The 26,496-nt window shown below is 44.5% G+C and overlaps 1 long non-coding RNA gene and 1 pseudogene across 1 annotated transcript; both read right to left on the reverse strand.

Moving 5' to 3' along the window:
• Positions 1–1,185: 1,185 nt before the first annotated feature.
• LOC128929232 (uncharacterized) lies at positions 1,186–9,421 on the reverse strand. Its single transcript, XR_008475305.2, has 3 exons — positions 8,205–9,421; positions 3,010–3,105; positions 1,186–1,225 (listed from the first exon to the last, which is right to left on the reverse strand). It is a non-coding gene; the product is annotated as an uncharacterized LOC128929232 (long non-coding RNA).
• A 4,053-nt stretch (positions 9,422–13,474) lies between these two features.
• LOC144578554 (large ribosomal subunit protein uL23 pseudogene) lies at positions 13,475–16,392 on the reverse strand (annotated as a pseudogene).
• Positions 16,393–26,496: the final 10,104 nt, after the last annotated feature.

Here is a 26,496-nt window from a genome sequence, read left to right on the forward strand (position 1 = left end):
TACCTTCCTCTCACCAGAGTTACATCACAATTTTGGCTAAAACAATAGTCAGTTTTGACATCATTATGACTAAGTAAAAACTATTTACAACTGAAGCAATAGTATGTTTGTCGTACGACTTTCCCCTTGAAGTCACTAACGTTCTCCTTTCCTCATTTGCCTAATTTTCTTTATGTCTGTCACCACTTCATGCATAAACTCTCTCGACAGAAGTGGAGACCTCATCCAGTCACGGTGGCTCACACCTGTAATCCCAGCACTTTGGGAGGCTGAGGTGGGTGAATCATGAGGTCAGGAGTTCAAGACCAGCCTGGTCAATATGGCGAAACCCCATTTCTACTGAAAATACAAAAATTAGCTGGACATGGTCGCATGTGCCTGTAATCCCAGCTACTTGGGAGGCTGAGGCAGGAGGATCGCTTGAACCTGGGAGGCGTAGGTTGCAGTGAGCTGAAATGGTGCCACTGCACTCCAGCCTGGGCAATGGAGTGAAACACCACCTCAAAAAAAAAAAAAAAAAAAGAAGTGTAGCTCTCCTTTCAATACAATTCAAACGTATTGAATAGTTTATCAATTTTATTTTGGGAGGCTGGGCACAGTGGCTCATGCCTGAAATCCTAGGACTTTGGAAGGCTGAGGTGGGCGGATCACCTGAGATTAGGAGTTCAAGACCAGCCTGGCCAATATGGTGAAATCTCATCTGCACTAAAAATACAAAAATTAGTTGGGTGTGGTGGTGGGCACCTGTAGTACTAGCTACTTGGGAGGCTGAGGCAGAAGAACTGCTTGAACCCAGGAAGCGGAGGTTGCAGTGAGCCAAGATCACACCATTGCATTCCAGCCTGGGCATTGCAGCAAGGCTCCATCACACACATACACACACACACACACACACACACACACACACACCAAAAAAACCCACAATTTTATTTGGGGGCATGCTTTCATTCCTAGAAAGGCACATACTTGGTCTTATTTCTAGGGACTCTAGCTTTCCCGTCATTTTGGGTTTGAGATATGGTTTTCTGAGATTTCTATTCATTTCTAACTTCAGAGGGCACCACGTGGCCCAGCAGCACACGGCTTCAATAAAAACAACGATAGGGTGGTTTTGTGCCCCATTTTCCTGGGCCTGGTACTTACCCAGAACCTCCAGAGGAATCTGTCCCTCAGCTGTAAGCATATTTGCAAAGCGTTCTGAAAGTTGAGGATCCAGCCTGGGATTCTGAGAAATAAAGAAGGGAACAACGGTCTGACCATATGTTTTCAGAGTCAGCTCCAATGGGACATTTTCCATGGTTCTGTCTTTGAAGTTGAAGAACATGAGGCTTAACATGGTGATCACCAGAGGGGAGGGACCACGATCTGTACTGATAACAGCAACATCCGGTTGTGCCACGAATATGTGGCCTTTAACATGGTGATCACCAGAGGGGAGGGGCCACGATCTGTACTGATAACAGCAACATCCGGTTGCGCCACGAATATGTGGCCTTTAACATGGTGATCACCAGAGGGGAGGGGCCACGATCTGTACTGATAACATCAACATCCGGTTGTGCCACGAATATGTGGCCTTTAACATGGTGATCACCAGAGGGGAGGGACCACGATCTGTACTGATAACAGCAACATCCAGTTGCGCCACGAATATGTGGCCTTTTTCAGGAGCACGGCATAAAATTGTTGGCAGAGAAGACTGAACTACGATAAAAAAAAAAAAGAGAGAAACACAGCATTAACATGGACACAGATAGAAGCTGGAGGCACTGAAGTGGCCCCTGGCTCATGTCCACTTGCACTCCCTAATACTATGTATAACTAACTTTTCAATACGTTCAAAATTTGCTTCAAGTTAAAACTCTTTGAACTTAAGACTTTTTCCTTTTTTGAGATGAGGTCTCACTCCGTCACCCAGGCTGGAGGGCAGTGGTGTGATCTGGACTATGCAGCCTTGACCTCCTGGGCTCAAGCGATCCTTCTGCCTCAGCCTCCCTAGTAGCTGGGACTACAGGTGTGCGCCACCATGCCTGGCTAACTTTTTATCTTTTTTAGAGATGGGTCTTGTTTTGCCTGCTGTGTGAGACGGGTGGCTGACCTAGCTGACCCCAAGACCCTTCCCAGCTTCCCTGTAACTGTGTGATTCAAGGCTATTAACAGTAAATTAATCTGCTGACTAATCCACGAGTCAGTTCTATTTTACGTTAATACTTGTGTATAGCTAATCAAGGACACTTCATAAAATGCACATCAATATTCTTTTTTCCTTTTTTTGAGACAGAGTCTTGCTCTTATCACCCAGGCTGGAGCCTCCGCTCACTGTCACTGCGACCTCTGCCTCCCGGGTTCAAGTGATTCTCCTGCCTCAGCCTCCTGAGCAGCTGGGATTACAGGCACGTGCCACCATGCCCAGCTATTTATTTATTTGTTTTTCTATTTGTTTGTTTATTTAGACAGGGTTTCACCATGTTGGCCAGGCTGGTCTTGAATTCCTGACCTCAGGTGATCCACTCACCTCAGCCTCCCAAAGTGCTGGGATTACAGGTGTGAACCACCATGCCCAGCCCAATATCCTTTTTTCAGCATTAAAGGAATATTACAGGTGGTCCATACATTTAATAATAAAGATATAGTTTAACCATTTTAAATGCTGAGCGATACACGATTTGTTTCATAGTGAAAGATACCTGCTTTCCGGCCGGCAGATCAGTAACTGTTACTCTACCTTCTTCCTGGTCGGAGGAGTGGCCAAACCTCTGTTATAATCTTTGATGATCCTTTCCTACACTGGATTAATCCTGTCCAGACCATCACCCTTTGCCTCTGAACTAGAGCAGAGACCGCAACAGTGCTCAAACTGGCACGGCCAATCTTTTATAACTAAAATGTGCATATTTTTTCTTAAGCCCCTGTAAAAGGCTGACGTAACTTATTGACAGAAAGACAGCGTATTTCCAAGAATTAAAGCAATATGTGCTTTCTTGCATGCATTTGGAATACGTTACTTACCCCAGTGTTTGGTTTGAGTGGCAGCCCAGTCTGTACCGAGAAGATCCTTGAGTGAAGACGTTTACTTCTGTCAACAGGAATTCTGCTAAGCCGGGGCTGGGGATGGATAGAGGGACGTGTGATGTTTGGGATAGCTGTACTGGCATCTGCCAACATACAAACCCTAAACCAAACCCAAAGCAAAAACAAACAGAAATTCTCAAAACCACAGCACATTTCGTTTGAATTTGAAGATTGAAAGTAATATAGTATTTGAAAAAAATAAGTTAGGATAAGAACAAAGAAGAGAAAAAGCTGCATCTGGATTATACATGATGGGTAGCAAGTATATACTGGCTGTGTGTGTGTGTATGTGTGTGCGTAGTATATACTGGCTGTGTGTGTGTGTATGTGTGTGTGTAGTATATACTGGCTGTGTGTGTGTATGTGTGTGTGTAGTATATACTGGCTGTGTGTGTGTGTGTGTGTAGTATATACTGGCTGTGTGTGTGTGTGTGTAGTATATACTGGCTGTGTGTATGTGTGTGTGTAGTATATACTGGCTGTGTGTGTGTGTGTAGTATATACTGGCTGTGTGTGTGTATGTGTGTGTGTAGTATATACTGGCTGTGTGTGTGTGTGTGTGTAGTATATACTGGCTGTGTGTGTGTATGTGTGTGTGTAGTATATACTGGCTGTGTGTGTGTGTGTGTAGTATATACTGGCTGTGTGTGTGTGTGTGTGTAGTATATACTGGCTGTGTGTGTGTGTGTAGTATATACTGGCTGTGTGTGTGTATGTGTGTGTGTAGTATATACTGGCTGTGTGTGTGTGTGTGTGTGTAGTATATACTGGCTGTGTGTGTGTATGTGTGTGTGTAGTATATACTGGCTGTGTGTGTGTGTATGTGTGTGTGTAGTATATACTGGCTGTGTGTGTGTGTGTGTAGTATATACTGGCTGTGTGTGTGTGTGTAGTATATACTGGCTGTGTGTGTGTGTATGTGTGTGTGTAGTATATACTGGCTGTGTGTGTGTGTGTGTAGTATATACTGGCTGTGTGTGTGTGTGTGTAGTATATACTGGCTGTGTGTGTGTGTGTGTGTGTGTAGTATATACTGGCTGTGTGTGTGTGTGTGTAGTATATACTGGCTGTGTGTGTGTGTGTGTGTGTAGTATATACTGGCTGTGTGTGTGTGTGTGTAGTATATACTGGCTGTGTGTGTGTGTGTAGTATATACTGGCTGTGTGTGTGTGTGTGTGTGTGTGTAGTATATACTGGCTGTGTGTGTGTGTGTGTGTAGTATATACTGGCTGTGTGTGTGTGTGTGTGTAGTATATACTGGCTGTGTGTGTGTGTGTGTAGTATATACTGGCTGTGTGTGTGTGTGTAGTATATACTGGCTGTGTGTGTGTATGTGTGTGTGTAGTATATACTGGCTGTGTGTGTGTGTGTGTGTGTAGTATATACTGGCTGTGTGTGTGTATGTGTGTGTGTAGTATATACTGGCTGTGTGTGTGTGTAGTATATACTGGCTGTGTGTGTGTGTGTGTAGTATATACTGGCTGTGTGTGTGTGTGTAGTATATACTGGCTGTGTGTGTGTGTGTGTGCGTAGTATATACTGGCTGTGTGTGTGTGTGTGTAGTATATACTGGTTGTGTGTGTGTGTATGTGTGTGTGTGTAGTATATACTGGCTGTGTGTGTGTGTGTGTGTAGTATATACTGGCTGTGTGTGTGTGTGTGTAGTATATACTGGCTGTGTGTGTGTATGTGTGTAGTATATACTGGCTGTGTGTGTGTGTGTAGTATATACTGGCTGTGTGTGTGTGTGTGTAGTATATACTGGCTGTGTGTGTGTGTGTGTGTGTAGTATATACTGGCTGTGTGTGTGTGTGTGTAGTATATACTGGCTGTGTGTGTGTGTGTGTGTGTAGTATATGCTGGCTGTGTGTGTGTATGTGTGTGTGTAGTATATACTGGCTGTGTGTGTGTGTGTGTGTGTAGTATATACTGGCTGTGTGTGTGTATGTGTGTGTGTAGTATATACTGGCTGTGTGTGTGTGTGTGTAGTATATACTGGCTGTGTGTGTGTGTGTGTGTGTGTGTAGTATATACTGGCTGTGTGTGTGTATGTGTGTGTGTAGTATATACTGGCTGTGTGTGTGTGTGTAGTATATACTGGCTGTGTGTATGTGTGTGTGTGTAGTATATACTGGCTGTGTGTGTGTGTGTAGTATATACTGGCTGTGTGTGTGTAGTATATACTGGCTGTGTGTGTGTATGTGTGTGTGTGTGTAGTATATACTGGCTGTGTGTGTGTAGTATATACTGGCTGTGTGTATGTGTGTGTGTGTAGTATATACTGGCTGTGTGTGTGTGTGTGTAGTATATACTGGCTGTGTGTGTGTGTGTAGTATATACTGGCTGTGTGTGTGTGTGTGTGTAGTATATACTGGCTGTGTGTGTGTGTGTAGTATATACTGGCTGTGTGTGTGTGTGTGTGTGTGTAGTATATACTGGCTGTGTGTGTGTATGTGTGTGTGTAGTATATACTGGCTGTGTGTGTGTGTGTAGTATATACTGGCTGTGTGTGTGTGTAGTATATACTGGCTGTGTGTGTGTGTGTAGTATATACTGGCTGTGTGTGTGTGTGTGTGTGCGTAGTATATACTGGCTGTGTGTGTGTGTGTGTGTGTAGTATATACTGGTTGTGTGTGTGTGTATGTGTGTGTGTGTAGTATATACTGGCTGTGTGTGTGTGTGTGTGTAGTATATACTGGCTGTGTGTGTGTGTGTGTAGTATATACTGGCTGTGTGTGTGTATGTGTGTAGTATATACTGGCTGTGTGTGTGTGTGTGTAGTATATACTGGCTGTGTGTGTGTGTGTGTAGTATATACTGGCTGTGTGTGTGTGTGTGTGTAGTATATACTGGCTGTGTGTGTGTGTGTGTGTGTGTAGTATATACTGGCTGTGTGTGTGTGTGTAGTATATACTGGCTGTGTGTGTGTGTGTGTAGTATATACTGGCTGTGTGTGTGTGTGTGTGTGTAGTATATACTGGCTGTGTGTATGTGTGTGTAGTATATACTGGCTGTGTGTGTGTGTGTGTGTGTGTAGTATATACTGGCTGTGTGTGTGTATGTGTGTGTGTAGTATATACTGGCTGTGTGTGTGTGTGTGTAGTATATACTGGCTGTGTGTGTGTGTGTGTGTGTGTAGTATATACTGGCTGTGTGTGTGTGTGTAGTATATACTGGCTGTGTGTGTGTGTGTGTAGTATATACTGGCTGTGTGTATGTGTGTGTGTGTAGTATATACTGGCTGTGTGTGTGTGTGTAGTATATACTGGCTGTGTGTATGTGTGTGTGTGTAGTATATACTGGCTGTGTGTATGTGTGTGTGTGTGTAGTATATACTGGCTGTGTGTATGTGTGTGTGTGTAGTATATACTGGCTGTGTGTGTGTGTGTAGTATATACTGGCTGTGTGTGTGTGTGTAGTATATACTGGCTGTGTGTGTGTAGTATATACTGGCTGTGTGTGTGTATGTGTGTGTGTAGTATATACTGGCTGTGTGTGTGTAGTATATACTGGCTGTGTGTATGTGTGTGTGTGTAGTATATACTGGCTGTGTGTGTGTGTGTAGTATATACTGGCTGTGTGTGTGTGTGTAGTATATACTGGCTGTGTTTGTGTAGTATATACTGGCTGTGTGTGTGTGTGTGTGTGTGTGTGTGTGTGTGTGTAGTATATACTGGCTATAAACTGGCCAGTACAGTCTTTTTGTTTTTGAGATGGAGTTTTGCTCGTTACCCAGGCTGGAGTGCAATGGCACGATCTTGGCTCACTGCAACCTCCGCCTCCTGGGTTCAAGCAATTCTCCTGCCTCAGCCTCCCAAGTAGCTGGGATTACAGGCACGCGCCACCACGTGTACAGTTTACGTACATTTAGTGTGTGTATGTTAATATACTAAATGTATGTAAACTCTATATACTAATATGTGTATATATACACACATACTATATTTATACATGCTACATATACATGCACTTGTGCGTCTATAGATACTATATATACATTTACAGTGTATATATAAGTGTATATGATCATATGTATGTATATATCGTATATTGTGTGTGTGTACATGCACACACACTCTTAAAAAAAATAGAGACTGGGTCTCACTTTGTTGCCCAGGCTGGATTTCAGTGGTGATCACAGCTCACGGCTGCCTCAAATTCCTGAGCTCAAGGGATCCTCCTGCCTCAGCCTCCCAAGTAGCTAGGACTACAGGCGTGAGCCCCTGCAGCCGGGCTGGAACTTCATATTTTCAATGGTTATACTTATGTTAGATAGTTAAATAATTACTTATATAATATCCTTGATTATGCTGCTAAACCTACCTAGCATAAAATACTTACTATGTGCTCTCCCAACCTTTTTTTTTTTTTTTTCCATGTAGTCTCACTCTGTCACCAAGCTGGAGTGCAGTGGCACAATCTCAGCTCACTGCAACCTCCGCCTCCCAGGTTCAACCGATTATCCTGCCTCAGGCTCCTGAGTGGCTGGGACTACAGGCACGTGCCACCATGCCCAGCTAATTTGTGTATTTTTAGTAGAAATGGGAGTTTCACTATGTTGACCAGGATGGTCTTGGATCTCTTGACCTTGTGATCCGCCTGCCTCGGCCTCCCAAAGTGCTGGGATTACAGGTATGAGCCACCACGCCCAGCTGTGTGGCCCTTTAAGAAAAAAGTCCGCTGACCCCTGCTCTAGGCAAAAAGATGTGTTCAGTTGGCAGCAAAGTGTTGATGTGCCAGGAAACTACTTCTAGTCATAGGCTTTGGGCCATCCTTCTACTAGGAATTTGTCACAGCAAAATAATCAAGGATATTGACTATTTTCCTTCAGTATGGTTCTGTAAAAGTTGGTATGTTTGTTATCCAATGCTGGGACACAGATTTTGTGAAAAGTTAGCAGCTTAAAACAATGATAAACATTATCTCACACAGTTTCTGGGGGTCAGGAATTCGAGAGTGGCTTAGCTAGGTGGTTCTATATTAAGATTTCTCATGAGGCTGCGGTCAAGCTGGGGCTGTGGCATCTGCTTCCTTGAGCAGAAAGTTCAGTTTCCGACAATCTCATCTCTTCCCACCCCCCATTTCCCTATTTTTAACATTTTGCATCAGTGTGGTACATTGTTACAACTCACCTAGCATTTCCACCAGGTTCTTCTTTTTTTTTTTTTTTTAAGAAAGAAATTGACGAGTTTATTTTAAAATTTACATGCTAATGTGAAAGATCTACGGTACCCAAAACAATCTCCAAGAAACAGAACAAAGCTGGAAGAACTATATACTACCTGACTTCGAGACGTACTACAAAGCTACAGAAATCTCAACAGTGTAGTTGAGATTTCTAGCATAGGAGAGACAAACGGATCAGTGACACAGAAGAGGGAAAGTAGAGACCTACAGTCAACTGATTTTTGGTGAAGGCATCTGAACAACTCAATGCGGAAAAAAAAGGCTTTGCAAAATACAGTGCGTCTCATCTGGGTACTTACGTGGAAGAAAATGAGCCTCAACCCCTGTGATAAAACAACAGATCGCAGGCTGAGGTGGTGACATCATTCTATCACAAGGGTCAATAAAAAATAGTTGCTGGCTAGTAACTCCCATAGCTATTATTTCTCCCCAAGGCAGGCCACAGAAACCAAAAATATAATCTTCCCCCATCTTCCTGTCTTGGAGCTGGCCATAAGGAAATCATCTTGTCTGACTGGAGGTCATGAGACCCCCCCCACCACTGTAGAAGGTGTACTATCCCAGACCCTGGGGGAAGGAATGCTGCTCGGAGAGGCCGGGAAGGACCTGAACAAACAGGCCCTGCTGGGTTTTCCCGCCCAGACTGTTAGTATTAATACTACTCTTTTGACCAGTCTCATTTCCACAGTGTCCATGCTTCGCTCATGCCTTTCCAATGAAGTCTCCATAAAGGGCCCAAGAGGAGCTTCCAGATAGGTGAACCATTGGAGGTTCCTGGAGGGTGTCACACCCGGGAGGCCACAGAGGCTTCATGCCCCTTCCCATATACCTCCCCTTATGTGTCTCTTCTTCTCTATTCTTTGTAATATCCTTATGATAAACTGGGAAATGTGTTTCCCTGAGTTCTGTGAGCCACTTTAGAAAATTCATCGAACCTAAGGAGGGGGTGATGGGATCCCTAGTTTATAGCTGGGCAGTCAGAAGCACAGGACATGTGTAGCAGCTAACACCTGTAATCCCAGAAGTCGGGAGGCTGAGGCAGGAGATCACTTGGGCCCAGCCCAAAAGACAGAGACTAGCCTGAGCCACAGGGTGAGGCCTCCTCAACTGAAAACAGACAAACAAACAAACAAAGGATACGCAAAACAACCCAGGGCTTGTGACTGACACCGGAAGTGGGAGGTCTTGTGAGAGTTAGCCTTCAATCTGTGGGATCTGATGCCATCTCCAAATACTTGAGAACTGAATTGGAGGACACGCAGCTGGTGCCTGCTGCAGAACTGCTTGCTTGCTTGTTGTTGGGGGAAAATTCCCACACATTTTATCATAGGAGTCTTCTGTGTTGACTGCTGTGACGTGAGAGCAGAAAAAAAAACCAGTGTATGTTTTTCCACTTAACCTCTTACCAAACTGTACACAAGTCTAGGCACCGTGGCTCACGCCTATAATCCCAACACTTTGGAAAGCCGAGGTGAGAAGGTTGTTTGAGCCCGAGAGTTCCAGATCAGCCTGGGCAATATAGCAAGACCCTGTCTCTACAAAATATAAAAAACTTAGCTGGGGGTGGTGGTGTGTGCCTGTAGTCCCAGCTACTTGGGAAGCTGAGGTGGGAGGAACGTTTAAGCCCAGGAGGTGGAGGCTGCAGTGAGCTGTGATCACACCACTGCACTCCATCCTGGGTGACAGAGTGAGACCTTGCCTTACACATGCACACACACATACACACACACAGCCATACACAAAAATTAATAGAAAATGTGTTACAGGACTATGTAAAAGCTAAAATGATAAAATTCCTCAAATAAAAGGTAGGAGCATAACTTTGTGATCTAAGGGTAGGGACATATTTTTTTAGAAAGAATACAGAACACAGTAACAAAAAAAATTTAGGGGCTGGGCATGGTGGTTCACACCTGTAATTGCAGCACTTTGGGAGGCCGAAGTGGGTGCATCACCTGAGGTCAGGAGTTTGAGACCAGCCTGGCCAAGATGGTGAAACCCCATTTCCACTAAAATACAAAAATTAACCGGGTGTGGTGGCACGCACCTGTCGTCCCAGCTACTCAGGAAGCTGAGGCAGGGGAATCCCTTGAACCCTTGAACGGAGGTTGCAGTGAGCCGAGATTGTGCCACTGCATCCCAGCCTGGCAGCAGAGTGAGACTCTGTCTCAAAAAAAAAAATGTAGAAATTAGCCTTTATAAAAATGAAAAACTTCTAATGAAAAGCTACCACTAAGCTGGGTGCGGTGGTTCATGCCTGTAATCCCAGAGGCCAAGGCAGGTGGATCACTTGAGGTCAGGAGTTTGAGACCAGCCTGGCCAACATGATGAAACTCCGTCTTTACTAAAAATAAAAAAATTAGCCAGGCATGGTAGCCTACGTCTGTAATCTCAGCTATGTAGAAGGCTAAGACAGGAGAATCACTTAAATCCGGGCTGGTCGGTGGAGGTCACGGGCCAAGATTGAGCCAAGATTGTGCCACTGCACTCCAGCCTGGGTGACAGAGTGAGACGCTGTCTTACAAAAAAAAAAAAAGCTACCCCTAAGAATATGAAGAAACAAGCCACATAATGGGAGAAAATGTAGATAAAACACATATCTGACAAAATAATTATATCTAGAATATATAAAAATTTCAACAACTTGGCCTGGCACAGTGGCTCGTGCCTGTAATCCCACCACTTTGGGAGGCCAAGGTGGGCAGATCACCTGAGGTCAGGAGTTCAGGACCAGCCTGGCCAACATGGTGAAACCCCATCTCTACTAATAATACAGAAATTATCTGGGCATGGTGGCACACGCCTGTAATCCCAGTTACTTGGGAGGCCGAGGCAGGTGGATCACAAGGACAGGAGTTCAAGACCAGCTTGGCCAACAGAGAGAAACCCCATCTCTACTAAAAATACAAAAAATTAGGAGGGCGTGGTAGCAGGTGCCTGTAATCCCAGCTACTTGGGAGGCTGAGGCAGGAGAATCACTAGAATCTGGGAAGTGGAGGTTGCAGTGAGCGGAGATTGCACCACTGCACTCCAGCCTGGGCAATGGTGTGGACTCCGTCTCAAAACAAAACAAAAAAAAGTTCAAGTTCACATAGTAGAGTGATAAGATCTAACATGTCTAATTGGAGTTCCAGAACGAGAGGAGATATTTGAGCAGAGGCCCTGTATGAACAGATAATAGCCGGGGATTTTTTTTTTTTTTTTTTTTGAGACTTGCTCTGTCACCCAGGCTGGAGTGCAATGCCACACTCTCAGCTCCCCACAATTTCCGCCTCCTGGGTTCAAGTGATTCTCCTTCCTCAGCCTCCCAAATAGCTGGGATACCATGCTACAGTAGCACGATACCATGCCCGGCTACAGTAGCACGATACCATGCCCGGCTACAGTAGCACGATACCATGCCCAGCTAATTTTTGTATTTTTAGTAGAGACGGGGTTCCACCATGTTTGTCAGGCTGGTCTCGAACTCCTGACCTCGTGATCCATCTGCCTTGGCCTCTCAAAGTGCTGGGATTAGAGACATGAGCTACTGCACCCGGCTGGGGAGTCTAAACTCATGGGAGATGTCTGTAGACAGACATCAATCAAATCTCAAGTCAAATATGCATGTATCAAAATATCACGTGTATTCCATACATAACGCACATTATGTATCAATAAAATTTGTTTAAAGGCCAGGTATAATGGATCATGCCTGTAATCCCAACACTTTGGGAGGCTGAGGTGGGTGGATCACTAGAGGTCAGGAGCTCGAGACCAGCCTGGTCAACACAGAGAATCCCCATCTCTACTAAGAATACAAAAATTACCTGTAATCCCAGGCACTTTGGGAGGTCAAGTCAGGCAAATCACTTGAGGTTGGGAGTTTGAGACCAGCCTGGCCAAAATGGTGAAATATTGTCTCTACTAAAAATATAAAAATTAGTCGGGTGTGGTGCCAGGCACCTGTAGTTCCAGCTACTCGGGAAGCTGAGGCAGGAGAATTGCTTGAACCTGGGATGGAGAGGCTGCAGTGAGCTCAGATGGCTCCACTGCACTCCAGCCTGGGCAACAGAGCAAGACTCCATCTCAAAAATAAATACATAAAAATAAATAAATACATAAAAATGAGCCAGGCATGGTGGCACATGCCTGTAGTTCCAGCTACTCAGGAGGCGGAGGCAGAAGAATCACCTGGACCCAAGAGGCAGAGGTTACAGTGAGCTGAGATCTCACCACTGCACTTTGCTCTGGACAACAGAGTGAGACTCTGTCTCCAAAAAAATTTTGTTGTTGTTTAAATTTACATAGACTAGAAAGACTGGTAGAAAATATCAAATAAAATACCAGATATAAATTTGAGTATATTATAAATACTTGTAAATAGACTAGGTGGTCCAGTTAAAAGACAAAGATTGCCCTACTGGATAAAATACCTGTTCTCATCATCATTCTCTAGCCGGGCGCAGCCTCCCGGGTAGCACACCTTCAGTGTTCCATCAAAGCTGTCCTAGAATTGAGCCTGCGTACTTGCTGCATGACACTAAGACTATGTGGTGGATGAATCTGCAAACCCTAGAGCTGCCCCATCTGGGGAATTATTTTTAAGTAAAATAAGAAATCCTCTTTACTGTTTAAACCTGCTGAGTTGGGACTATCTGTTATTTGCAGGCTAAACCATCTCAAATGATACAATATCTTTTTCTGTTCTTCATTCCTAGACATTTCTGCTAAGATTAGGATTGTTGAATGATATTATTCACCAGTATATCTGTTGCCCAAGGAAGGCAGATGGCTTGAGGTTGGGAATTTCACACCAGCCTGGACAACATGGTGAAACCTCATCTCTACTAAATATACAAAAATTAGTCGGGTGTGGTGCCAGGCGCCCATAGTCCCAGCTGCTCGGGTGTCTGAGGCAGGAGAATTGCTTGAACCTGCGATGCAGAGGTTGCAGTGAGCCGAGATTCAGGTACCCCTGTTACTGGAGGTACAAGTCAGAGGCTGGAAGGCCATTCAGTGAGGTTGCTACAGAAAAGATTCAAGCATTGAGCAATGTTTAGATAGATGACCTTTAAAATCCCTTCTGACCCGAAGAACCTCAGAGTCTTACAGTTTTATACGTGCTCACCCTACGAAGACATCCTCCATGGTGGTGACAGAGGCCCCAGAGCTGGAGATGCCCAGCTCTACCTGCCTCAGTTCCAAGTCAGTAACTAGAGATTCAAACCTGGAAGAAAAGAACTGGTTTTACTCTGAAAGGTGTAAGGTGAGTCCCTTTTATCACTGCCCTTGGCTCTCTGCTGGGAAAAAGCGCAGGCTTTGGAGTCAAGAAGATATTTGTTCGAATATCAGCTTTGTCGCTAGCTTTATAACTATGCGAACTCGGACGGTGGGGGTAATAGCATTGACTCCGGAAGTTTCCTGTAAGGATTAACCTAACACACATTGGCAAGGTAATTATTAACTCATTTTTGCTTTTAAGTCAGTTACAAGAAATGCCCTGAGTAGAAAAAGCAAACGATTTTTGGAACACTTACTAAATGTCAGGGGCCCTTCACAGCTTTAAGGACAGTGCTGAGAAGTTAAGAAACTTCCCTGAGGCCACACAGCCGAAAGTAGCAGAGCCAGGAGTCAAGCTCGGGCCTTCCACCTCCAGAGAGAGCGATTCTAATTGTCCTCTAGTGAGGAAAGGAACTGATTCTTACTAGTCTGCTAATGTTGAAACCTTTCTCAAACACGCTTTCCTTTTTTTTTTTGGAATTAAATGAATCGTGGCTTTTTGTGTGCTATTAAGAAATCCATCGTAATCTTCTCCAATGAAGGCTTCTATTCTCTTACAACCTAGTGCCCAGCTTTTAAGAAACCAGAGACACACGCCAGATGCCTATACGGGGTCTGCAGGGTTTTGTGTGTGTCCCTGTGGGCAGACAATGTGGGCAGATTACAAACTAATCGTGGCTGCGTTTCAGTCGAGACTCTGTCACTTACAACTTTTGTGACTTTGAGCTACTTATTTCACCTTTCCAAATCTGTCCTCACCTGTAAGGCAGATATTGCGTAATTCAAAGAGTTGTGGTAAGGATTGAGAAAAATGTGAAGACACCCAGCAAAGTACCCAGCCTGTAAACATTCAGCAAATACTACTCACTGACTAGGCCTCGGTATGTTCACTGCCTTGCTCTTCACTCAGTTTCCAGTCGCTGAAACTGTACTCATGCTATTGCTACTGTCTTGCCAACAACACAAGAGTATCCCTTTTAAAAAACTGAGGCAAAATTTACGTAAAGTCTCTTCTTCTTAAGTGTACAGTTTGAGTTTTGACAAATGTGTCATCTCACCCTAATCAAGACACAGAACATTTTCCGTCACCCTAGAAATGCCCCATGTCCCCTTTCATGAGACCCTCTTTTGCTCTCACGCCACCAAATGTCCTGTATTTTAGAGTAGTTTTGCTTCTCCTCCCTTTTCATGTAAATGGAATCATATGGCCTTTCCATCTCTTGCTTCATCCATGCAACATGTTTCTGAGATTCAACCATGTTGTTACCTGCATTGGCTCGTTCTTGTTCATCGCATAGTGGCATTCAACAAAAGGAATATAGCTTTTTTTTTTTTTTTTTTTTGAGATGGCGTTTCACTGTTGTTACCCAGGCTGGAGTGTGATGGCGCGATCTCGGCTCACCGCAACCTCCGCCTCCTGGGTTCAAGCAATTCTCCTGCCTCAGCCTCCTGAGTAGCTGGGATTACAGGTATGCACCACCATGCCCAGCTAATTTTTGTATTTTTAGTAGAGACGGGGTTTCACCCTGTTGACCAGGATGGTCTCCATCTCTTGACCTCGTGATCCACCCGCCTTGGCCTCCCAAAGTGCTGGGATTATAGGCGTGCGCCACCGCGCCCGACCCAAAAGGAATATATCTATTCTCCTGTTGACAGACATTTGGATTGTTCCCGTGTAAGGACGCCTATGAATAAAGGGGCTATCAATGTTCTTCTACGTGGCCTGTGTTTGGACATATGCTTTCCCATCTTGGGTAATACAGTAAATAAAAGATAGCTGCAAATTATTGGCTACTTTCCCCACTGAGAGGCGGCGGCCTTTAATTCCCTTTTATCTGGGCTGGCCTCAGTGCGTTGCTTGAGTGAGAGGATGCAACGCAAGTGATGGAGGTGGGGTAGAAGGCTTCGGGTATCTTGATTGCTTTTTTTTTTTTTAATGTGAAAAGATATACATATATTTAGAATTAGCCAGCTGGACTCAATGTAGATGATCCCAATTTTGTTGGCAACATCCAAAGCATTGTAATCAGGAGCCAGTCGACCATACGCCTTCTTCCCTCCATCGGGCCGAGTCCGGGTGCTGACCTTGGCCACGTCAGTGTCACAGAGCTTCTTCACAGCCTGTTTGATCTGCTGCTTGTTGGCTTTAACAGCCACAGAGAACCCAGGTGTGTTGTCTTCTATCTTCTTCAAGGTAGATGGAAAGTTGATGATAGCATAGTGGTCAAGCTTGTTCTCCTGGGGGTGCTCTTCTGAGGATATGTGGGCTGCCGGAAGGTGGGTGACCTGTGGATCTCCCTGTTGTGGCTGCGGACACATTTCAACACTGCCTTCGTGGCCTTTAAAGCCTTCGCTTTGGCTCCGGCTTCACGACGGGCAGGAGCTTCCTTCTTTGCTTTTGGCACCATCTTGTGAAAAGGGTCCAGGTATCTTGATTTCTTTGGGAGCCCCAAGCCACCAGCCTGGTTTCCCGATGCCTCACTACCTTAAAACCGGGCTGGATCCATGCCAAGGCACAGATGTGTGAACCAAGCCGTGCTGGAACCTCCAGACAAGTCCGCTCCGCAGCTTGTGTTTTCTTAAAGACTTTGATGTCTACGCCCATGAGGAACATTAGTCTGTGATTTCCTGTTGTCAAACCTTTTCCAGGTTGTGGTATCAGGGTTGTGCTGCCCTTAAAATGAGTTGGGGCCGGGCGCGGTGGCTCAAGCCTGTAATCCCAGCACTTTGGGAGGCTGAGGCGGGTGGATCACGAGGTCAACAGATCGAGACCATCCTGGTCAACATGGTGAAACCCCGTCTCTACTACAAATTACAAAAAATTAGCTGGGCACGGTGGCGCGTGCCTGTAATCCCAGCTACTCAGGAGGCTGAGGCAGGAGAATTGCCTGAACCCAGGGGGCGGAGGTTGCGGTGAGCCGAGACTGCGCCATTGCATTCCAGCCTGGGTAACAAGAGCGAAACTCCGTCTCAAAAAAAAAAAAAAAAAAAAATGAGTTGGGAAGTCCTTCCTTCTCTATTTTCTCAAGGATGGAGATTAGTTTTTTCTTCATTGTTCGATAGAATCCGGAGTTCTTTCTGGGAATACTTTTGATTGCAAATTCAATTTCATGAACACATATATGGTTACTCAGATTTTCCTGTTTCATTTTGTAAGTTTTGGTAAGTTGTGTTTTTTAAGAAATAAGTCCAGTTTACCTAAATTGTCCAATTTATTTATATATTTATTATTATCCTTTTTATAAGTCTAGATTCTGTAACTACAGCAGTTATTTCCTTTCTAATGATAGCAAATTTCCTTTTTTTCTTTAATGGTCTTGCAATTAATGTTTTGTCATTTAATGGTTTATCAATGTGATCTATTTATCAATTTGACTAACCTTTTAAAATAACGTTTTGCTTTTTAGCATTTTGGCTTTTCTTTTTCTTTCTTTCTTTCTTTTTTTTTGAGACGGAGTTTCACTCTTGTCACCCAGGCTGGAGTGCAATGGCACGATCCCGGCTCACCGAAACCTCCGTCTCCTGGGTTCAGGCAATTCTCCTGCCTCAGCCTCCTGAGTAGCTGGGATTACACCATGCCCAGCTAATTTTTTGTATTTTTAGTAGAGACGGGGTTTCCACCATGTTGACCAGGATGGTCTCGATCTCTTGACCTCGTGATCCTCCCGCCTCGGCCTCCCAAACTGCTGGGATGACAGGCTTGAGCCACCGCGCCTGGCCCAGCACCGCTTCTTAATGTGAGGAGTGCCATGCTCAATCAGGGGGGTCCGAAATTGTTAGGCCATCTTCTCAGAATAGTTATGGCACAGAGACAGAGACAGTGCATCATGATGACAGTCCATACACCAGGAAGACATAACACTTGTTTTCACGCACGTGCCTCATAACAGAGCTTAAATACGTGAAGTGAATGTTGACAAAAATAGACTGAGTCAAAATCCCAATTATGTTGGAGATTATAGCGCCCTTTCCTCAGTTCTTTATAGAACTAGTAGACAGAAAACTCATTAAGGATATAAAATATTTTGATAATACTGTCGTCACACTTACTTCCTATAGAGAGACACTGCATACCACAGCTGCAGAGTACCCACTCTCTCCAAGTGCCTATGGGAGATTTACCACAGGGGATTACTGCGGCCCTCCCTCCCATACCAGCTTCTCCTCTGTTGTACCAGTCCCACAAAGTCCAGACGCTTCAGGAGCTCTGACCTCTCATCTCTCCCTTCTCAGCTCAGCAAGTCCACTGCTACACGCTCATTTGCCTCTACTTCTCTGGGCCATGTTCTAGAAAGTGCCCATGCCAAAGAGCTGGGGGGCAAATAGAGGTCTCTCTTTGGTGTTTCTCTTCTCTCAAGAATCAATCATGGTTCAGAACTTCCTAATGCTTAATATCTAAAGTGTCTTCACATATTTTTGTCCAGCTTTAGTGGGAGGGTGTGCTCATGTGAAATAAGTCCAAATAAATTTCAAAAAATTGAAATCACGTGGATTATGATCTCTGACTACAATGGAATTAAATTAGAAATTGATTACAATAAGATGTCTAGAAAATTGACAAATGTTTGAGAGTTAAACTACACACTTCCAAATAACTCATGGTCAAAGAGAAAGTGGAGGCCGGGCGTGGAGGCTCATGCCTGTAATCCCAGCACTTTGGGAGGCCAAGGCGGGTGGATCACGAGGTCAAGAGATCGAGACCATCTTGGCCAACACGGTGAAACCCGTCTCTACTGGAAATAGAAAAATTAGCTGGGCGTAGTGTTGCGTACCTGTAGTCCCAGCTACTCAGGAGGCTGAGGCAGGGGAATCACTTGAACCCAGGAGGCAAATGTTGCAGTCAGCCAAGATCATGCCACTGCACTCCAGCCTGGCGACAGAGTGAGACTACCTCTCAAAAAAAAAAAAGAAGTGGAAAATATTTTTAGCTAAACGATGATGAAAATACAACCTACCAAAAATGTTCAGATGCTACTGAGGCAGTGTTGTTTAGCGGGAAATACATAGCTTTAAAAACTTACATTTGAAAAGAAAAGGGGCTCAGAATTACCTGCTTCCAATTGAAGAGATAGGAGAAAAAGAGAAAATTAAAGCCAGATTATGTAGAAGAGAATAAATAAAACATTTAGGGAAAGAAAATAATGTAATAAGAAACAAAAAGAAAATTAAGAAAAGCCAAAATGGGCCGGGCGCGGTGGCTCACGCCTGTAATCCCAGCACTTTGGGAGGCCGAGGCGGAACCTCCAGACAAGTGATCAAGACCATCCTGGTCAACAAGGTGAAACCCCGTCTCTACTAAAAATACAAAAAATTAGCTGGGCACGGTGGCGCGTGCCTGTAATCCCAGCTACTCAGGAGGCTGAGGCAGGAGAATTGCTTGAACCCAGGAGGCAGAGGTTGTGGTGAGCCAAGATGGCGCCATTGCACTCCAGCCTGGGTAACAAGAGCGAAACTCCATCTCAAAAAAAAAAAAGGCACCTATGAAGAAAACACAGCCAACACCACCTAATGGTGAAACGGAAAGCTTCCCCTCAAAGATCAGGAACAAGACAAGGAAGTCTGCTCTTGCCACTTTATTCAAGATTTTACTGGAGGCTGTAGCCAGGGAAATTAGCCAGAAGAAAAAAAGTCATCCAGACTGAAAGAAAAGATGTAAAACTATCGCCTCTTGGCAGATCACATTAACTTATTAATAGAAAACATTAAAGAATCCACAAAACGCTATTAGAGCTAATAAATGAGCCTAGGAAAATTTTAGGATATGAGATAAATATACAAATGGGAGTTGTATTTCTTTATACTAGCAATAAACAATCCAAAAATGAAAATACAAAAATAAATTCCATTTACCTTAGCATCACAAAAGACAAAATATTTAGAAATAAATTTAACCAAGGAAGTGCAAGAAAGGCAAGTACACTGAAACGGTAAAAAATGGTTGAAAGAAATTTAAAAAGACCAAAATAAATGGAAACACTTTTTTCGTTCATAGACAGGAAGAGTTCATTTTGTTACTATGGCATCATCATCCAAAGCAATCTAGAGGCCACGTACAGTAGCTCACACTTGTAATCCCAGCAGTTTGTGAGGCTGAGGTAAGTGGATCACATGAGGTCAGGAGTTCAAGACCAGACTTGCCAACGTGGTGAAACCCCGTCTCTACTAAAAACACAAAAAATGAGTCGGGCCTGGTGACACATACCTGTAATCCCAGCTACTCGGGAGGCTGAGGCAGGAGAATCACTTGAACTCGGGAGGTGGAGGTTGCAGTGAGCAGAGATTACTCCACTATTCTCCAGCTAGGTGACAGAGCAAGATCCCATTAAAAAAAAAAAAAAATTGGGGTCCAAAGTGGCTCCCGCCGGAGGTCATGGCGCTCCCGAAGGCGAGGTCATCAGTTCAAGGCTAACCTGAGCAACCTCATAAGCTCAAACTGATTGGCAAAAAAAAAAAAAAAAAAAAAAAATTAGTTGGGCATGGTGATGGGAGCGTGTAATCCCAGCGACTCAGGAGGTGGAGTCACAAGAATTGCTTGAACCCAGAAGACGGAGGCTGCAGTGAGCCAAGATCATGCTACTGCACTCCAGCCTGGGGAACAGAGTGAGACTCTGAAAACAGAAAACACTGTGATGACACTAAAAGCTATTTCATTGAACAAAAACAGTGAAATGATGAATTTCATGTTATGCAGATTTTGTCTCAATAAAAATTCAAATATAATAGTTTCTAGAAATCCTTTAACTCAGAAATCTTGACTTAAATGTCAAGCCCCTTCATCCTTACTGAATGTTTAAGGAATACTGTCCGGAAGAGGTTTCAACACTGTGACACAATAAGAAATACATGGTTGGTCTCTGCCCTGGTTCTCGGCACTGAGCTCCGACAGCGCTTGGAATTTCCTGAGTGTCCTAGGAAGGCAACTTTTGCTGGGCTCCTGGATAGCTGCAGGATGTGAGCCAGTCACCAGAAAGACCAAGCCATGCTTAGAAGCTTGGAAATTTCAGGCCAGGCGTAGTGGCTCATGCCTGTAATCCCAGCACTTTGTGGGGCCCAGACCGGTGGATCTCTCGAGGTCAGGAGTTCGAGATCCGCCTGGCTAAAATGGCTAAACCCTGTCTCTACTAAAAATGCAAAAAAAAAAAAAACTAGCTGGGCATAGTGGTGGGCACCTGTAATCCCAGCTACTCAGGAGACTGTCAGAAGAATCGCTTAAACCTGGGAGGTGGAGGCTACAGTGAGCCAAGATCATGCCACTGCACTCCAGCCCAACAGAGCAAGATTCCTTCTCAAAAAAAAAAAAAAAAAAAAACTTAGATAAGCCTCCTCCTCCAATCCTCAGGGAATGGGAGAGGGTTAGAGATTGTGCTAATAATTGGTCATCCCAACACGATGGAGCCTGGATAAAAATATCTAAACTATGGGCTCTGAAGAGTTTCTGGGTTGGTGAGCACAGTAAGGTACTGCCAGCGTGGCATAGCAGGACAGGGCATGGACACTTTCTACACACTTTGTCCTATGTACCTCTTCATCTGGTTGTTCATCTGTACCCTTTACAATACCCTCTACAATAAAGCATTCTGTGAGCCCTTGCAACAAATTATCAAACCTAAGGAAGGGGTTGTAGGAACCCCCAAGTTGCTCAGAATTACAGGTAAAAACTTGGGACTTGGAACCGACATCTGGAGTCTGGGGTCGGGGACAATCTCTTGAGACTGAGCCCTAAACCAGTGGAGTCTGCATTAACTTTAGGTAGTCGGCATAGGAATTGAATTGTAGGGGCCGGGGGCGGAGGCTCACACCTGTAAACTCAGCACTTTGGGAGGCTGAGGCAGGTGGATCACAAAGTCAGAAGATCGAGACCATCCTGACTAACATGGTGAAACCCCGTCTCTACTACAAATACAAAAAAAAAAAAAAAAAAAAAGGAATGGAATTATAGGACACCTATCTGGAGAGTTGGAGAATTGGTTGGTGTGGGAAAACTCCACATACATTTGGTGTCAGAAGTGTTGAGAATAGAGAAACACACGTTTTCATTTTAAAGACCCTTCCAGGGGCCGGGCACCGTGGCTCAAGCCTGTAATCCCAGCACTTTGGGAGTCCGAGGCGGGTGGATCACGAGGTCAAGAGATCGAGACCATCCCGGTCAACATGGTGAAACCCCGTCTCTACTAAAAAATACAAAAAATTACGTGGGCATGGTGGCGCGTGCCTGTAATCCCAGCTACTCAGGAGGCTGAGGCAGGAGAATTGCCTGAACCCAGGAGGCGGAGGTTGCGGTGAGCCGAGATCGCGCCATTGCACTCCAGCCTGGGTAACAAGAGCGCAACTCCGTCTCAAAAAAAAAAAAAAGACCCTTCCAGATTGAGTCAGAGAGCTACGGTCTCTCTCATCATTAAGAGTGGATACAGAGGAAACAAATCCCTGTTATCCATGAACTCACCTGACCATAGAAAGAAAGATGCTCTGCTACTATTATCAAATAAGGTATCACGTTGGGGGCACCAGCCCAGGCTCTTCCTGATGTGAAATATGTTTCTGGGACTTCACATCCATTGACATATGCCCATCCACTTGTAGGGGGAATACGACCTAGAACCAAGGGGAAGGCAGATCCTGAAGTTGTCTTCAGTCAGAGCATACAGCAGCATAAAGGCACGATGTTACCTTCTGCTTTGTTCCCTTGCTCTCACACACACTGTCCTTATTCTGCTTCTTCAGCACAGTAAATCAGTAGTATCGGAGAAGTAGGTCTGTTCTATGCATAACAATGTACCAGGACATGTGGGGAGTATTAGAGATAGGAGCTATCCTCCCTACTTTTGAGAAATTCCAGTGAGTTAAATGAATAAAACACACACAGGCACATGTAAAAGCAAATTACATTACTCTAAGTACTAAATAATAATTTGAATGCCTAGCAAATATGATTAAGAAAAGGATTGTGGGAATCTAACAGTTTCTAATTGAGATCCCTGAAGGCAAGCTCTATGACTTATCTCTGATTCCTAATAAATATCTGTTCAATGAATGAATGAATGAATGTATGCTCTCATTACCAAATGTATGCCAGTGTATTCTCATTTTCTTTTTTTTTTTTTTGAGACGGAGTTTCGCTCTTGTTACCCAGGCTGGAGTGCAATGGCGCGATCTCGGCTCACCGCAACCTCCGCCTCCTGGGCTCAGGCAATTCTCCTGCCTCAGCCTCCTGAGTAGCTGGGATTATAGGCACGAACCACCATGCCCAGCTAATTTTTTGTATTTTTAGTAAAGACAGGGTTTCACCATGTTGACCTGGATGGTCTCGATCTCTTGACCTCGTGATCCACCCGCCTCGGCCTCCCAAAGTGCTGGGATTACAGGCTTGAGCCACCGCGCCCGGCCTATTCTCATTTTCTAAGTTTTTTTTTTTCTGGTTGAAAAAGGCAATTAAGTTCTTATTGCAACAAGGTCAGAAAAAAATAAAACAAACAAATTATACAAATCCTGTCATCAAAAGATAACTTCTGTTAACATTTTGCCATATAGCCTTAGGTATTTTTGTTTGTTTGCTTTTTGTTTTTTTTGAGACGGAGGCTTGCTCTGTCACCCAGGCTGGAGTGCAGTGGCGCCATCTTGGCTCACTGCAACCTCCGAATCCCAGGTTTAAGAGATTCTCCTGCCTCAGCCTCCCAAGTACTTGGGATTACAGGCACCCACCACCATGCCCAGCTATTTTTTTGTATTTTTATTAGAGACGGGGCTTCACCGTGTTAGCCAGGCTGGTCTCAATCTCCGGACGCTGAGATCCACTCTCCTCGGCCTCCCAGAGTGCTGGGATTACAGGCTTCAGACACCGCGCCCGGCCCCACAGCCTTAGGTATGTTTTATGCATAACCAACTCAAACATTTATTTTTTAACAAAAATGAGAATATAAATATAAATTCTAGTTTTCTAACTGGCATTTTTTTTTTCTTTGAGACAGGGTCCGGCTCTGTTGCCCAGGCTGGAGGGCAGCAGCATGATCTCAGCTCCCTGCGGCCTCCATCTCCCAAGTTCAAGCGATTCTCATGCCTCGGTCTCCTGGGTAGCTGAGCTTACAGGTATGTGCCACCACGGCCCCCTAATTTTTTTATTTTTAGTAGAGATGGGGTTTCAGCAAGTTGGCCAGGCTGGTCTCACTGGCTATTTCATTTAACGATGTATTGAGGCCATCTGTCCACATCAACACAATCTCCATTTTTTTATTTTCATTTTGAGACAGGGTCTTGCTCTATTGCCCAGGCTGTGGGCATTAGTGTCACCATGACTCACTGCAGCCTTGATCTCCTGGGCTCAAGCGATCTTCCCATATCAGTAGCTGGGACTACACATGTGCACCATTTTTTGTAGAGACTGGGTTCTGTCATGCTGCCCAGGCTGGTCTCAAACTCCTGGGCTCAAGCGATCAACCTGTCTCTGCCTTCCAAAGTGCTAAGATTATAGGCATGAGCCACATCCAGCCCTACATCATCTTTAAAGGCTAAAAATATTTCATTGTTATCAACATACCCTATTTCTTGATTCAGTCCAAACTCATGGATGCTTAGGTTATTTGCAATTTTCACGATTATAAGCATGTGATATGACTTTGCCTGCTTCCCAATTATTTCCTTATTCGAAATCAATATAAGCAGATTTGGCAGGTCAAAGACAGGACAAGGCTTGAAAGAGTTTGGATACTTATTGCCAGATTACCCTCTGGTTGTCAGATCTTCCATTTTGGCCGTGAATAATGAAGCATCCATGATTGGGGGTAAAAAGGGGAAAAGGTAATACTATTGTATAGTAAATAAAACAGGTCTTTTAATGTAAAGTTATAATAACAGAAGAACTAAATAGCACTCATAAAAGAACCAAAAAAAAAACCCCGCATAACTTTACAGAACAGAGAAGCAGGGCCTAAGATACAAAACATGCCTGTGCCAAGCTTTGGGCCTTTCTATCACGTTATGAAATAGAAGCTCTTTGGTGTCCGATGTCCTAGGCAATTAGCCAGATTTCCTTCCCAGCTTAGCATCTTCAAGGCTACTGAATCCCATTACGCATCCTTTAGTGATGACACTTTCCCCAGGGCAGTGTTAGCTTTTTTTTTTTTGAGACAGAGTTTCCGCTCTTGTTACCCAGGCTGGAGTGCAATGGCGCGATCTCGGCTCACCGCAACCTCCGCCTCCTGGGTTCAAGCAATTCTCCTGTCTCAGCCTCCCCAGTAGCTGGGACTACAGGCGTGCGCCACCATTCCCAGCTAATTTTTTGTATTTTTAGTATAAAATATAAAATATCCTGGTCACCATGTTGACCAGGATGGTCTCGATCTCTTGACCTCGTGATCCACCCGCCTCGGCCTCCCAAAGTGCTGGGATTACAGGTGTGAGCCACCGTGCCTGGCAGTGTTAGCTTTTTTTTAATGCCATGTCACCATTGGTGGAAATCCATGGCAGAGTTCTGATATATCATTCCCAGTCTGCATTTTGGCAATATTTGCAATTATATTAATTAATTCTGTCATTCATTCAATGATATTTATGGAATGCCTATTCTGTGCCAAATACTATTCAGACACTGTGGATCCAGAAGTAAACAGAACAGGCTCCCTGGGGAGAGGGATGAGGGGGAGACAGAAGAATAACTCACACACATATCTGACTGGGCTCTTTGATCTCTTAGCCTAGCCAGCTCACCCTTCAGGCAGTGAGAACCTCAACAGGCCTATATGGGGGAGAGGCCTTTCCTAAACGGTCAACACTGTCAGAAGCAACAATGTCTATAACTGAAAGGGACTATCCTTTCAGAAACACTGCTGTGCCCCAGTCCTGATGGGTACAGAGCCTGCTCGGTAAGTGCCTGCTGGGCTGAGATTTGTTTCTTTGTTTTTGTTTTTTTTTTTTGAGATGGAGTTTCGTTCTTGTCACCCAGGCTGGAGTGCAATGGCGCGATCTCAGCTCAGTGCAACCTCTCTGCCTCCTGGGTTCAGGCAATTCTCCTGCCTCAGCCTCCCAAGTAGCTGGGACTACAGGTGTGCGCCACCATGCCCAGTTAATTTTTGTATTTTTAGTAGAGACAGGGTTTCACCTTGTTGACCAGGATGGTCTCGATCTCTTGACCTCGTAGTGCTGGGATTATAGGCGTGAGCCACCGCGCCCGGCTGAGATTTAGTTTTTAAAGCCCCAGGGGGTGGCCAAAGGCACCTGTGGTCCAGCTTCACTATTTTGCTGATCCTCAAATGCCTTCAGTGTAAGGTTCATCAGCCACATCTGAGGAGCAGCAGGGCAGCCTAACTTTGAGGTGCAATACCTCCCCAGCAGTTCAATGTTCTGTGTGCAATGAGGGGAACTAGTTAGCTGTTACAGCTCCTTGTGGGTTGAAAGCGCATCTTGCTGGCATCTAGCTTCACACATGTTAAGACTTCAATAAATATACATTTCTTAAATAAAGGAGTTTCTAAATTTCACAAAATATTATTTTAGTTGATGGGATATGAAACAGTTATTTTAGCATAAGAATTACTCTGAAACACAAATCATTTTGGAGTAATTCACCAGATATTATTCTAAAAGTGCCTGTGGCCATCAGAAGCAAATGGAAAGATCACTGTGTGGAGAGATTAGTGGTGCCGCATTGTAACGGGAAGGTTAGATCTAGAAAGAAATGCCAAGCACTGTTCATAGGTTCTCTTTTTTTTCCATGGGTTTCTTCAGCTTGAGTGATCAGAGCTCCTTGATAGTGAATGGTATAAAGTTTTGCAGATTGACAGAAAGCCAACGATTTCCTTTTCCTGGCGCAGGGTCAATGAACAACCAGGCAGTTGATATTTTTCTATTAAGCAACAAGCAATGCTTAATAGTAAAATATCAGTGAACTCTAACGAGAGGCGGTGAAACAAAAAAATCTAGGTACGTTCAGTGATGTTTCTGAGGACTTCCTCAGGATGGCTGACCCCACACATGTTCCTGTGA

This window comes from Callithrix jacchus, chromosome 12, assembly GCF_049354715.1.
Source record: "Callithrix jacchus isolate 240 chromosome 12, calJac240_pri, whole genome shotgun sequence".
NCBI classification, from domain to species: Eukaryota; Metazoa; Chordata; class Mammalia; order Primates; family Cebidae; genus Callithrix; species Callithrix jacchus.